Source organism: Neomonachus schauinslandi, chromosome 5 (assembly GCF_002201575.2).
Source record: "Neomonachus schauinslandi chromosome 5, ASM220157v2, whole genome shotgun sequence".
Taxonomy (NCBI): domain Eukaryota; kingdom Metazoa; phylum Chordata; class Mammalia; order Carnivora; family Phocidae; genus Neomonachus; species Neomonachus schauinslandi.
Genome location: NC_058407.1, coordinates 167874290 through 167888484, shown reverse-complemented (window position 1 = coordinate 167888484; position 14195 = coordinate 167874290).

Here is a 14195-nt window from a genome sequence, read left to right as displayed (position 1 = left end):
GCTCTCTATAAATGGGGTATCTCCCTTTCCCCCACCCATATTGGGATCCCCAAGAACAGGGAAGGCAAGAGAGGCCCACAGCTCTTACCTTTGCCTGCCTGGGGCTGCAGAAGAACCTGGGTCATTGCCCTGGCCTTCTCCATGAGGGCCCAGACTCAGATGGTGCTTGGCTGGACAAGGGGACTGGAGGGGCCAAAGCAGGGACAGTGGCCCCTCCCTGCAGCTGGAACCAGCATCTCTGATTTATGCTGCCCCCACCACAGAGCCTCCACTCTGCAGCAGTGAAGAACCCTGGGGGCCTGTAGCCACCTGTTCGTAGGTGCCAAGTCAATAAAGCATTGTCCCCCCGCCCCCGCTGTCTTTTAACTTGTGGGCACAAGTGCATCATTTGTAGCAGCAGGAAAGACTGGTTAGGACTCTGGAGGAAACCGGCTTGGGGATGGAGTGTGGTTCAAGAGCATCATCAGATAGCTCTCAGCAGGCCCACGCATCTTTGAAATGCTGACTCACGATATGAGGCCTGGAATGCCCCAGAGGGTCCCCAGCCCATCCCTGCTTTCCTTTTGCATATAGAGAAATTTAGGTCCTACTGAAGGAAAGGATCTGCTCCAAGACACATTGCAAGGTGGGCAGAGGCACTAGAAGCAAAACTTGAGAAGAGGCAGGGAGATGAGAGCATCTGAGGGCTGCTCTTGGAGCACCTCACCTGGAGCTCCAAGGGCAGAGAGAAGTGGGGGATCTTGCCAGAGCCCCTCTCAGTCTCAGGGTGGGTGACTTGCCAATAAAAAGCACCTGTCCTGGTCAAGCCTCTGCCCTCCACGTCTGGCGGGCAGGCTCTCTGCTTTCCCATGCCTGCTGTATCAAATTATCACAAACGGAATGGCTTAAAACAACACAAATTTATTATCTTACAAAGTTGTTTTTTTTTTTTTTTTTAAGATTTTATTTCTTTATATGAGAGAGTGAGCAGGGGGAGGAGCAGAGGGGGAGGGAGAAGCAGACTCCTCCCCAGGTGTGGAGCCGCACGCGGGGCTCAGTCACAGGACTCTGAGATCATGACCTGAGCTGAAACCAAAAGTCGGATGCTCAACCGACTGCTACCCAAATGCCCCTATCCCACAGTTTTTGAGGTCACCAGTTTGAAGTGGGTCTCCCTGGGCTGGGCTCAAGTTATTGGCAGGTTGGTGTTCTTTCAAGAGAATCTAAGGGAGAATCCATTTCCTTACCTTTCCAGGCTGTCTGCATCCCATACCCGCTCATGACCTCCTTGCAGCCAGCAAGTGCATCACTTGGACTGCTGCTTCCATCACCTCATCTCCTTTCCTGACGCTCCTGCCTCCCTCTTCCATCCTCTGAAGCCCCTTGTGATTATAGGAGACCCTGGATAATCCAGGCTACTCCCCCATCTCAAGGTCCTTAACTTAATCACATCTGCAAAATCTCTTTAGCCCTGTAAAGTAACACGTTCAGGAGCTCCAGGGATTAGGACATGGACATTTGGGGGGAGGTGAGTGGGGGAGGGCATTATTCTGCCTCCCACAGGCTCCAGACCTGGGTCCTGGCTCACAGCCAAGGAGTGAGGCAGACATTTGAGCTCCACAGTCCATCAGCACTTGGCAGTAATGGCTTTGTCTCCATTTTTCAGGGAGCTCTGACACCCACTGTGTCATTAGAAGGATGAGGACCCGAGCAATGAAAGGAATAAAAATATTTAAGGACTCAGGGAGTCAGGGCAGAGGGACGGGACCCTCCAGCCAGCCTGTATTCCCCAGAGCGGAGTGCAGCGCGCTCAGATTCTGCGTAGCCACTCTGGCCACACCCACATTCAAGTGTGCCCCTCCCTCGTCCTGAGAAGTATCACAGCTTCCCATCCCTGGACTCCTCTTTCCCATCTAAACAAACTGCTTTCATCTAAGCTCTGTCAACCCACATAGCAGCCCTGTGAGGAAGCATTATCATCCTTTTTTTTTTTTTTAAGATTTTATTTATTCATTTGAGAGAGAGAGAGAGCATGAGCTGGGGGAGGAGCAGAGGCAGATGGAGAAGGAGAAGCAGGCTCCCTGCTGAGCAGGGAGCCCGATGTGGGGCTCCATCCCAGAACCCTGGGATCATGACCTGAGCCAAAGGCAGATGCTTAACCGACTGAGCCACCCAGGCGCCCCAATTATCGTCCTTCTTTGCAGACAGGGAAAGCAGGCTCAGAGAGGGACACTGATTTGTCCAACTCAGTGGACCCACGACTAGAACTTAAGATTTTTTTTAAGTAAGCTCTACGTCCAGCATGGGGCTTGAACTCACAACCCTGAGTTTAAAAAGTCACATGCTCTACCCACCGAGACAGCCAGGTGCTCTATTCTAAAACCTAAGATCTCGATGCCCCTTAATACTGGTCACCAACATGTCCAGGGCTCCCCTTCCTGGCACATGGTAGATTTGCACCTCCTGGTCCTCTTGAAGTGAGGCATGGCCCTATGACATGCTCTGGACAATGAAACATGAGCGGAAGTACCCCCTCAGATAGGAGCCCTCAAGGACCTGAGCACAGTTTGCGGAATTCCTTCCTTCAAGGTGACCAGTGATGTTCCAGGTGGCACAGGGTCCATCAACCTGCGTCCCCGAGTGAGGGCCACTTGGAGCAAAGCCTCTGTTGACTCCCCATGGACTTAGAGCGAGTGAAAAATAAGTCTTTGTTGTTGTAAACGAGAGTGGTTTTTTTTTTATCAGAGCAACCTAACCGAGAGCACCCCGTCTGACATGCTCAGGCTCCTAAAGTTTTCTGCCCTGTGGGGTTTATATGAAGCCTGTTTTCCAGCCAGTTATCAAGGCTAGTACTGTTGTTATAACTCTGTCATGGGGTACTTTTTGGTATTCGGTGGGCCAGGGCCTGCTGACTGGGAGCACACAGATAAATAAGACAGGACTTTTGCCCTTGAGAAACTCACATAATAATCGCTTGCTGACTTGCTGTCCCTGAGTGGGACAGGCTCTCCTGAAAGTCAGCCTGTCCCACTCAGAACTTTGTCACCTCTACCTAAACCTGGGTATCCCTGTTTGGTAAGTAGCGCTACCAACCACTAGCTTAAGCCAGGAACCTGGGTGTTATCCCCAGCAATCCCCATCTCCCAAAACTAATTAGCCACCAAACGTTACTGATTCCATCTCCCGAACCTTACTAGAATCTGTTCACTTCTCTCCACCCCACATTTCTCACCACAGCTTCTTCACTGGCTCCCTGTCTCCAGCCCATTCCCCACACCACAAGAACAGTGCACTATTTACAAACCCAGTGCAGCCACTACCTTGGTCAAACCCCTCCCATGGCTCCCCAGTGCTCTTCCTCAACTCCTTAGCTCAATTTGCAAGGTCCTGTCCAGCCTGGCTCTGCCTGTGTTTCCAGCATCATCTCTTGCCACTTGCTGCCAGGTTCTCGCCAGGCTGAACTACTTTCAATTCCTCTAATGTCTGGGCTCCCTTCCCACCGGGCCTCTGCACATGCTGTTCTCTCTGCCTGGGATACACGTCACCCTCTCCCCTCCTTCCCCTGAGTCAACTCTTATTTAGCCTCATGTCTTAGCTTTCCTTTTCTCCGGAAGGCCCTCTCTGATACCTCCTCCTCCCATTCTGGACTAGGCACAGCCAGCATCATACCCAGGGGAGACAATACTCACCCCTGCTGAGATTGCTGACTTGGCTGTCTCTTCTACTAGCTCAGGGGGCCTTTGAGGGCTGCAGCTGGAGCTGTAATGCCCAACTTTGTGCACAGGACTCCACATACAGCAGCTGCTCAAATAATATTTGTCGGGTGAGTGAAGGACACGAGCAAATATTTCTGGAGCCCCTGTGTGCTAGGCCAAGCACAGTGCCGGGCTCTGGGGCCCCAGAGCAAGAAGAGACCTGGAGCAGCTTCCTGTTTGCAAGGCACAGAGATTACTTTCAAGAGGAGAAGAAACCAATGATAAGCCACTGAGCATATCCATAGTCAATTTGAGCTAGTGATTAGTGCTCTAAAGGACATAAAGCAGATGTCGTGGTAGGGACTGGGTGGTCAGAGAAGGTCCCTGATGAGGTGAGGCTTGAGTTGGGCCTCAGTAATGAGAGGGAGGTGGTCATGAACCTTTTGGCCACAGAAAGGTTTGGGAAACATTCTAAGTCCTTCAGTGGGGATTTAGCCTGGTCTACAGAAGGGCCAGATCACTCAAGGCTTTCTAGGCTGTGGGGAGAAGTTTTATTCTAAGGGCAATGGGAATCCATTGGAAAATGAATGATATAGGTGCCCCAGATGTCAGCCTCTTGAATATCTTCCACCTCTTTCAACTTGCTGAGTGCGCCTTGCCTCTTAAAATTTACTTAAAAGGACCCCGCCACTGGGGTGCCTGGGTGTTTCAGTTGGCTGAGCGTCTGACTCTTGGTTTTGGCTCAGGTCATGATCTCAGGGTCTTGAGATCAAGCTTGGGCTCCAAGCTGAGTGTGGAGCGTGCTTGGGATTCTCTCTCTCTCTCCCTCTGCCCCTCCCTTCCTCCACACACAGGAGCTCGAGAAAGAAGAAAAGAAAGAACGAAAGAAAGAAAGGAAGGAAGGAAGGAAGAAAGAAAGAAAGGATGGATCCAGCTGGGTGTCTCCCATTATAGTAGGATACCCAGCATCCCTACCAAAAACTGAAGGAATTCTTCAGGAGCTTAGATTCTGCCAAGCACTCCTGACTTTTGCTTCCTTTTTTCTTTCTGACATTTATTCATTAGAGAGAGAGAGAGAGAGAGCATGAGCGGGGAAAGGGAATCTTTTTTTTTTAAGATTTATTTATTTGACAGAGAGAGAGACAGCAAGAGAGGAAACACAAGCAGGGGGAGTGGGAGAGGGAGAAGCAGGCTTCCCGCCGAGCAGGGAGCCCGATGCGGGCTCCATCCCAGGACCCTTGGATCATGACCTGAGCTGAAGGCAGACGCTTAACGACTGAGCCACCCACGCGCCCCGGGAGAGAGAGAATCTTAAGCAGACTCCGTGCTGAGTTTGGAGCCCTACATGGGGCTCGATCCCACAACCCTGAGATCATGACCTGAGCCGAAACCGAGGTTTGGACGTTCAACCGACTGAGCCACCCACACACCTGACTTTCTGAATCTTTCACCTGCTTTTGCCTCCCCTGTAACTCTCCTTTCTCTTGTTCACTAATGAAGCCCTTGATTTCTGGTTTCCCCAATTCTGGGCTGTACCTGTACCACGCTTGGCTGATGATTTGGAGCAAAGGCCCAATGAACAGCTGAAAATTGAAAATTGGATACTTTGTTTTTACGAAGCCCTTGTATATTCATACACACCACCACCGCTGCCATCCGCCCCCCCCCCATTCACATTTCCAGATAATTTTCACTCATTTTTCTCTACTCTAGCCCTAATAGCCTATGTCAGTGCTGGGACCCTCCCTTTCTCCTATTACCTCTTTCCTTCTCCTCCTTGTTTTGCAAGCCCTCTGACTGCCACATTTTTGCTCATTGCTTTCTTTTTCTTTTTTTTTTTTTTTGAGATTTTTATTTATCTATTTGAGAGAGAGGGAGAGAGTGAGAGAACACAAGCACAGGGAGTGGCAGAGAGAGAGAGGGAGAAGCAAGCTCCCCGTTGAGCAGAGAGCTGGGTGTGGGGCTGATCCCAGGACCCTGGGATCATGACTTGAGCCAAAGGCAGCTGCTTAATGGACTGAGCCACCCAGGCGCGCCCCCCCTTTTTTTCTTTTTTATAACAGTTTTATTGAGATAAAATTCACATATCATAAAGTTCACCCTTGTAAAGTATACAGCTCGGTGGTTTTTTTAGTATATTCGCAGGATTTTGCAACCATCACCACTACCTAATTTCAGAACATTTCATCCCCCCTTCCCCCAAAAAACCCTTATACCCATTAGCTGGTACTCCTCATTCCCCTTCCCCCAGCTCCTGGCAACCACTAATCTACTTTCTATCTCTGTGCATTTGCCTATTTTGGACATTTCATAGACACGGAGTCATGCAATATATAGCCTTTCGTGTCTGGCTTCTATCACTTAGAATAATGTTTTCAACGTTCAGCTGCATTATAGCACGTATCAGGACAGCATTCCTTTTTCTGGTGAAATAATAGTCCTTTGTGTGGACGCAATCAATTTTGTTTATCCATTCATCTGTTGATGGACACTTGGGCTGCTTGTACCTTCTGGCAATTATGACTCATGCTGCTATGAACATTGGCATACAAGTATTGGAGAATTTTTCAGTTCTCTTGGGTATCTACCTAGGAAGAGAATTCCTGAGTCATGTGGTAATTCCACCTTTGACATTTTGAGGAGCCACCAAATGGTTTTCCACGGTGGCTGCACCAGCTCACATTCCCACCTCCAGTGCGCCTGGATTCCAACTCTCCACATCCTTGCTAACTTATTGCTCCCTCCCTATTAAAAAAAAAAAATCTAAAACAAAAACCAAAAAAATTTTAGCCGTCCCAGCGGTTGTGAAGTGGTATCACCTGGTTGTTGTTGTTTTTTTTTTAAGATTTTATTTATTTATTTGACAGAGAGAGACACAGTGAGAGCAGGAACACAAGCAGGGGGAGTGGGAGAGGGAGAAGCAGGCTCCCGGCCAAGCAGTGAGCCCGATGTGGGGCTCGATCCCAGGACCCTTGGATCGTGACCTGAGCCGAAGGCAGATGCTTAACGACTGAGCCACCCAGGGGCCCCTATCACCTGGTTTTGATTTGCATCTTTTTCTTCAAATTTTTATTTAAATTTTAGTTAGTTAACATACAGTGCATTATTGGCTCCTGGAATAGAGTTCAGTGGTTCATCATTTACATAGAACACCCAGTGCTGATCATAACAAGTGCCCTCCTTAATCCCCATTCCCCATCCAGCCCAAACCCACCCGATTTGCATCTTTTTAGTGACTAATTATGTTGAGTATCTTTCCTTGTTCTTATTGGCTATTCATTGGCTATTTTTGTATCTTCTTTGGAGAAATGTCTATCAAGGCCTTTGCCCGTTTTTTTCACTTGGGTTCTGGTTCATTTCTTATGCACGACTGTCTAGCTATCCTGTCTACTGCCTAGCCTTCAGGACTAGCTTTCCAAAATAGCCCTTTTCGTTTTGCTAATCAAACCTGGCTCTCCTAATTGGAATTTTGCTGCTTCCCATGAATCTATGTCATTTTGCCTCATTTCACCGTCACAATCTGAGATGAAGACGAAATCCTCTGATTTTACACACCAGTATTTAGGATTGGCCAAGGTCACATACCTGGTTAACTAGGGGTAAGGATTTGCACCCAGAGCAAACACCCACGCTGTTCCTACTAACTAGCTAGTCCTATCTTATCTCATGACCGCCCAGTATCCTTATCTTTCATGCAGAGAAGAGAACCTAGGGACAGACAAGGGTCTGGAGTTTCTCTGGGTCACACAGAAAGATCCAGCAAGCGGATCTAGGGACTCCCTCCTCAGCCCACAAATCCTCCCCCAAGCCCCACCCACTCGGTGTTTGGACCCAGAGGGAGTGGCGAGGCTCGGCCCTTCCGGCCCAGTCGGGTCGCGCCTTCCTGCTGAGTCACGGCCTCAGCGCGGGGCGGGTCGCGGCGGGCCGGGGAGAGGAGGCGGGTAGGAGCCCGCCCCGCGTGGGAACCGAAGCCCCACCCCTGACCCCGAGGTTGCCTCCCGATTGGAGAGCCCGGGAACGGCACAGCCAATCACAGCAAGCTGCGGAGGGCCGGTGGGACGCAGCCTAAGGCGAAGGAAACGCCCCCTCCTCCCCCGGAATTAGCCTCTCCCCGGCGCGCCCCTCGGGGCTTTTGGGCGTGTCCTGGGCCCGGCCACTGAAGGGGTGGGGCTGGCTGGAACCTGGGCGGGGAGCCCCGGAGCAGCCAACACCGGGACGGAAAGGGACGCTCGGAAGTGGCCTCCAAGAGCTTGGGGTGAAGGCGGCCTTTTCTAGTATCTGCAGCCCTTCGCAGCTTAAGAGTGTCCCACCAATCGGGCGGGCTGGGGTCTCAACTCTTGTTTTCAGAGGGGAGCACTGACCTACAGAGGTCTGTTATATGGGGTTGCAGGGTCACACTGAGGATGTGGTCCTTGTGGTCTCTGGAGTTGGCCCTCAGGGCTTTTGAGATGTAGGCAAGGCTGGGAAGGTGGTCTCTGGCTCTTAGTGGTTTCTCAAACTCATAGTCAAGGCCTGATGCTCTGTCTCTGACTGGTGTGACTTGGTCTGCTTGACCTTACTCTCAAAGACTCTATGCAGTCTTTCCTCCTTTCCAGCTCACTCAGCTACTCATCAAATATTCTGAGCCCCTTCCTTGTGCCATGCAGGGATGAAAAGGTCCATTGCTGGGCTACCAGGTCCATGCTCTGGTCGAGTTTATAGTCCAGGCGGAAGACAGAGCAAAGGTTACATCAAAGCCTGATGAGCATTGCAATGGGACAGAACAGTGTTAAGTTAGGGGCAGGTTGTAGGGCCCCTAATTTATACTGGGGCGAGAGTCCAGGGAAAACTTTGAGAAGAAAGGAACTTTTAAGGAGAGGAAAGGAACCTGACCTTGTTGGAATGGGAGGAAAATCAGATGGTTAGAACACGGGTTCAACCCAGATGGCAGGCTTAGAAGGGAGGAGAGCCTTGTAGGTCATTAACGATTATGGAGATTATCCTGAGGGTACTGGTAAGCTAACTAGCAGGTTATAAGCAGAGGACGGACATAATAAGATCTGAGTTTTACAGAGATCACTCTGGGCATCCTGTGGAGAAGAGAGAGCTAGTAAGATAATAAGATAGAAGCAGTGAGACCAGTTGGAGACTGATGCATTAATGCAGGGGAGGTGAGGATGGTGTGGACTCCGGCGAAAGTGGTAGACGGTGAGCACAGGATGAGCTGTTGACCTGTATAAAGGGAGCTCTAATGCTTCCTGGGGCCTCATTCATTCATTCATTCTCTAGTTCAGAAAATATTCTGAACCACTCTGGGCCACAAATGAAGCCCAGTCTCCCAGCGAAAGGGGCTCCTGCTGTCTGACCCAGTCAGGGTAGAAGGCAAGGGGTGATGTCCACAGAGGGGTTGGTGCAGACCTCTCTGTGACCCCCACAACTCCACAGTATTTGGACATCGATGTGGGGGTTCCTATGCATTCCCACCCTCACCAGGCCTCAACTCACCTCTGCTGCCAGCCAGGACTTATTATTCCTACCTGGCAGATGGAGAAACTTATGCTCAGAAAAGGGACTGCCCTGACCAAGGTCACCCACCTTGAGCTAGAGGCAGACTTGGGAACTGGGTATCCGGGTTCCCATGGCTTCTCTCCTCACTGCAGTGTTGCTCCCCACATTTGGGGTGTTTCAGGCTCAGAGACTCCCTTCACACAGTCAGACAGAGGGGCGCCTGCTCCCTGCCTCTCTGAGCCCGGCTCCGGCCCCAAGATGGCTATATTATTAGCAACAGCCCATGGCTGCACAGAGCTGTAGAGTCTCCAGCTTGCCAGGGGACTTCACATGCAATATCTCATTTGATCCATCTGGCCACACTGGGAAGCGAAGATTATTATCCCCACTTTACAGGTGAAAAGATTGAGGTTTAAAGACAGTAATTATTATGCATCATTGAACTCCGCTGAGGTTCAAAGACATACAAATATGGATCCATTGAACTCTGACCCCTTGCTACTGGTGCTGGGCTCCATAGGAATCAAAGATGAATGCCATATGGGCTCTGCCCCCAGAGAGGAGACCATCTATAGGGATATAAAGCATATACATTCCTAGACCTTGTATAAGGCCCCAGTGTGTGGGTCTTTGGAGAACTGTTGTGGGCTCAGAGGAGGAAAAGGCATCCATCCTAGCAGAAGTTCTGGGAAGCCTTTTGTTTTTTTTTTTTGAAGATTTTATTTATTTATTTGAGAGAGAATGAGATAGAGAGCATGAGAGGGGGGAGGGTCAGAGGGAGAAGCAGACTCCCTGCTGAGCAGGGAGCCCAATGCGGGACTCGATCCCGGGACTCTAGGATCATGACCTGAGCTGAAGGCAGTCGCTTAACCAACTGAGCCACCCAGGCGCCCCTGGGAAGCCTTTTGGAAGAGGGAACATTGATGCTAGGGTTTGGATAGGTGGGGAGAGGGCAATGGGTCCCCTTCTGTGTCCTCTTCCCGCATCCTGGGCTCATCACATCTTCCAGATTTCATGCACTTAGTAAACATTCAACATTTGAGTGAATGAAGGAGCATCTCTTCCAGCTCTGCTGCCGAGGGCTACTGTCTGGAGCACATCTCTTGGATGGTTAGGACAGAGCAATGAAACTTGTCCTTACCTCCCTGTTGCAGCAGGGTTTGGCACTCAGCATAATGGCAGGAGGTAAGGGGAGCTGGATAGGAGCCCTTAACTGGTGGGATCTTGATCAATTGTGCAACTCTGGGACCCGGGGTCACAACCACCCTCAGCCCAAACCGCTTGGCCAGATTTTTGGAACTGTCCCCAAAGTGTGCCAGGAACAGAAGGCATCTGTTACCCCAAGTTCTTGTTGGACCTGAAGGACACCTGTGACGCCCTCAAGTTACCCAGGTCCCTGTCTCTGTGGAGCAGGTGAAAACATGTCGGAATCACTGAGGACTGTGGTGGTGGTTCTCATTTTAAAAATGGGAGTGAAGACTACAGGGGACCCAGTGGCCGGGAAACCTCACAGCTTGTGAGGGGCAGAGCAGGGTGGTAGTGGTTGAGGGGTGGGGGTCCCTTGTCTCCACAGCAGCGCCCTTCCCCAACCTCCTGCTGCCCTTGAGGAAGCCCTGAGGGTGCACTCCTCAGTCTGCCTGTGGGGAAACAGGGTCAGCTGGCTGGGCTTTCTGCAGCACGCCGTGCAGATGGAAGAGATAGCCCAGCTGCCTGGCCGCTGGGCCTGGCGGCCTCTGCCTTCCCAAAGCAGTCATCCATCTTGCACTGATTGGGTCCAGCCCAGCAGCTTCCCGGATGAGCCGTGGGCGCCTGGCCAGCCTGCTCAGCACCTTCTCTCCCTGTCTCTGTCTCAATCAGTCTGTCTTCTTGTCTGTCCCTCTGTTGAATCCTTGTCTCTCTCCTCTCTCTCTCTCTGTCTCTGGGGCTGTGTCCCCGCCGCTGTGTGTCTGTCTGTCAATACCATTTTCTCAGCTCTAGTTTTTTTTTTTGTCAGCCTTAGGACTTCCTCCCTGGCCTTTCCCCTGCCTCGGGAGCACCCCCAGGACATCCAGCCCCTCAGAAATGCTCCACTCTGCCTGGTGCTTCTCCTCAGCCACGCGCATGGCCCAGTGGTTAAAAAAACTACAAAACAAAACAAAACAACCTACCAAGCAGAGTACACCGTGGTCATGCTCCTATTTGTTCAAGCCCTTGGCTTCCTCTTCCCTTGTTATGAAGATCAAGAGGCCCAAATTGTAGCCTCTCAGAGGCGGAAGTGCTGGCCCAGAGATCAGTGAGGGGTTCAAGATGTGCAGGTGGCAGGCCTCTGTGCCAGGCAGACCTGAGAGGTAGGAAGGTCCAAGCCATGAGCGACCCTGCCAGCTCTGCTCCTTCCACATGTCTTGGGCAAGTCCCCTTCCTTGAGGCTAAGGCCTTGCAGCTCTGTGACTCATCCCTTTGCTCAAACAGCCCGTTCCTGAGTGGCATTCCTGAGGCCCGTGGCCTGGTTGCAGTTTGCCTTTTTCCCCAGGCCCTGCCTCCTGGAAGATTCCAGCATCCACAGGACACAGCATCTTGCCCCAGAGCCTCCTGGGGGAACCTCCTTAACTTCCTGGACCTCAACCCTAACCATGTCTGCTCCCCAGAATTTTCTGCAGGCCTTGGGGGACCTCTGAGAATGACAACACTCCACTCTCCTGATCTGCTTCCCTGCTCCCCTCGACCTGTGCTGCCTGCCATGTCCCCGAGGCCTCCAGCCCCTGACTCCCTTCTGGCCTCTGTTTCCCTTCCCTAGCCCAGTCCTTGGCCCATCTGAGCACTCACTCCTCTGAAATATTGGGCTCCCTGTCCCCCACACCCTTGGCCACAGCTGACCACTGCCTGCTCTGGGTGATCTGACCTTCACCTTCTTAGCTCAGACTCACATTGCGAGGGCTGCAGGAGAAAACCACAGGGCTGTGCAGACTGGGGCCCTTGTGCCGTGGCCTCTAGGTCCAGCTGGTCCTCAAATGGCTGGCCTTGCCCCAGCTCACTCCCCCATCCTCCCCAGAGACTTCCTCAAACCTTCAGCCTCTTCTCCAGCTTCCTCCCCTCCTCCTCTCATGACTCAGCAAATGACTTCAGTTTCTCCTTCTCGGAGAAAGAGATTCCCAGGAACCTCCCTGCTTTTCACTCAGAGGCCCATCCACCCACCTGCCATCCCAGCCGACCCCTTCTTCAGGGCTCCTGCCCTCCCCCACCTCAACTCATCCACCTGTCCCTTCCAATCCCCTCCTCTTCCAGCCTCTCTGAGAATTTAAACAATGCTCAGCCTCCTTCTGACAAATAAAACCCTCCCTCTGCCTGAGCCACCAGCAATATCAGCTTCTCTCTCCTTCATCTAACCATTAAATTACTGATGAAAGCAGTCAGCTCCAGCTTTTAATTCTTCACCCCTCCACCCCTTGCTATCTGAAATGGCTCTTACCTAGGTCAACAAGGATGCCCTAACTCAAGATAAGGCCTTCTTTTCTTGTCCTCACATGAGTTCTCTGCAAGCTTCTGGCATCCTGGAGCACCAGGAATTAAGCACCATGGGCATCCAGGATTGGATGATCCCATCGTTCTGTGATCCCTGAGACACAGGGACCCTGGCTTTCCTGGGGCTCCCTCTGGGTCTCCTCCTGAGCCCATCTGTATGGGCCCACCCCTTCGAATTTCTATTTCCAGCCTCAACCTGGGCATCTCATTTGGATATCCTTTCTTTTTATTAAATTAAATTTTAAATTTTATTAAATTTTTATATCTGAGGGGCGCCTGGGTGGCTCAGATGGTTAAGCGTCTGCCTTCGGCTCAGGTCATGATCTCAGGGTCCTGGGATCGAGTCCCGCATCGGGCTCCCTGCTCCTTGGGAGCCTGTTTCTCCCTCTGCCTTTCTCTCTCGCTCTGTCTCTCATGAATAAAAAAAAAAAAAAAAAATCTTTAAATTTTTATATCTGAATTCCAGGATAGTTAACATACAGTGTTATGTTAATTTCAGGTATACAATATAGTCATTCAACAATCCTCTACTTGGATATCCTTTCGTACTTGTCACTTCCCAACAGAACCCATCATCTTTCCCTTACACCTGCTCCATCTAGAAGGATCAGACCCTCCCTCTGCACGCACTTTCCTAGGAGTCATGCTGGGCATCTCCTCCCACAGCCACTACTCCTGCCCTAACCCAAGCGCCCACCTCTCACAGGGGCTATTACAGGAACCTCCCAAGTGGTCTCCCTTCCTCTGGCCTTCTTCCCATCCAGTCCATCCTCTACCCCAGCTGCTGGGGTGCCTGCTCTAAAATGCAAATCTGACTCCATCTCTGCCTCGCTTAAAACCCCTCTTGGCTGAAGAATCTGAAGGGCAGCATCTGGTCCATTCTGAGATTCCCAACCTTGGTTCCTCTTGGCACTTTTTTTTTTAATCCTCCCCTCCCCGGAACCCCGGAAAGCCCCATAATATCATAAATAGCCAGGAAATCCCCACGATATCATTGGGTGCTTCCGATCTGCACAGGATCACCCGAGTTCAGATCATTTTAGAGAAGGTAACAAAATGTAAAGGTTTTAGTATTAGCCCAAATGGCTTGTGTTGAGCTGACGCGTCATTGGTTCCTCATTTTGCAAAGGAGGGACAGAGTTCCAGAGAAGAGAAGTAATTTGTTTAAGGTTATTCAGCAAGTCATTTGTGGAGCCGAGGTTTCCAGGGGTCTGTTCGCTGTCTTAGGGCTTGACTCCAGCCTGGATGGCCACAGCCTTGGGCAGTACACCTGGAAACTGCTGTCCTTCCTTCTCCAGAAGGGCCTTGGCTCTGATTCACCCTCCTAGAGACCACACTCCTTCCCACTCTCATGAGTGAGCAGGTCGCTCACTTCCTCCCTCTGTTAGAAATAAACCCAGCTGTGTGTAGGGAGTCAGACTGCCTTCACTGGCTCTGAAAAGAGACAAAGAAAAGAAAGAAAGAAAGAAAGAAAGAGAGAGAGAGAGAGAGAAAGAAAGAAAGAAAGAAAGAAAGAAAGAAAGAAAGAAAGAAAGA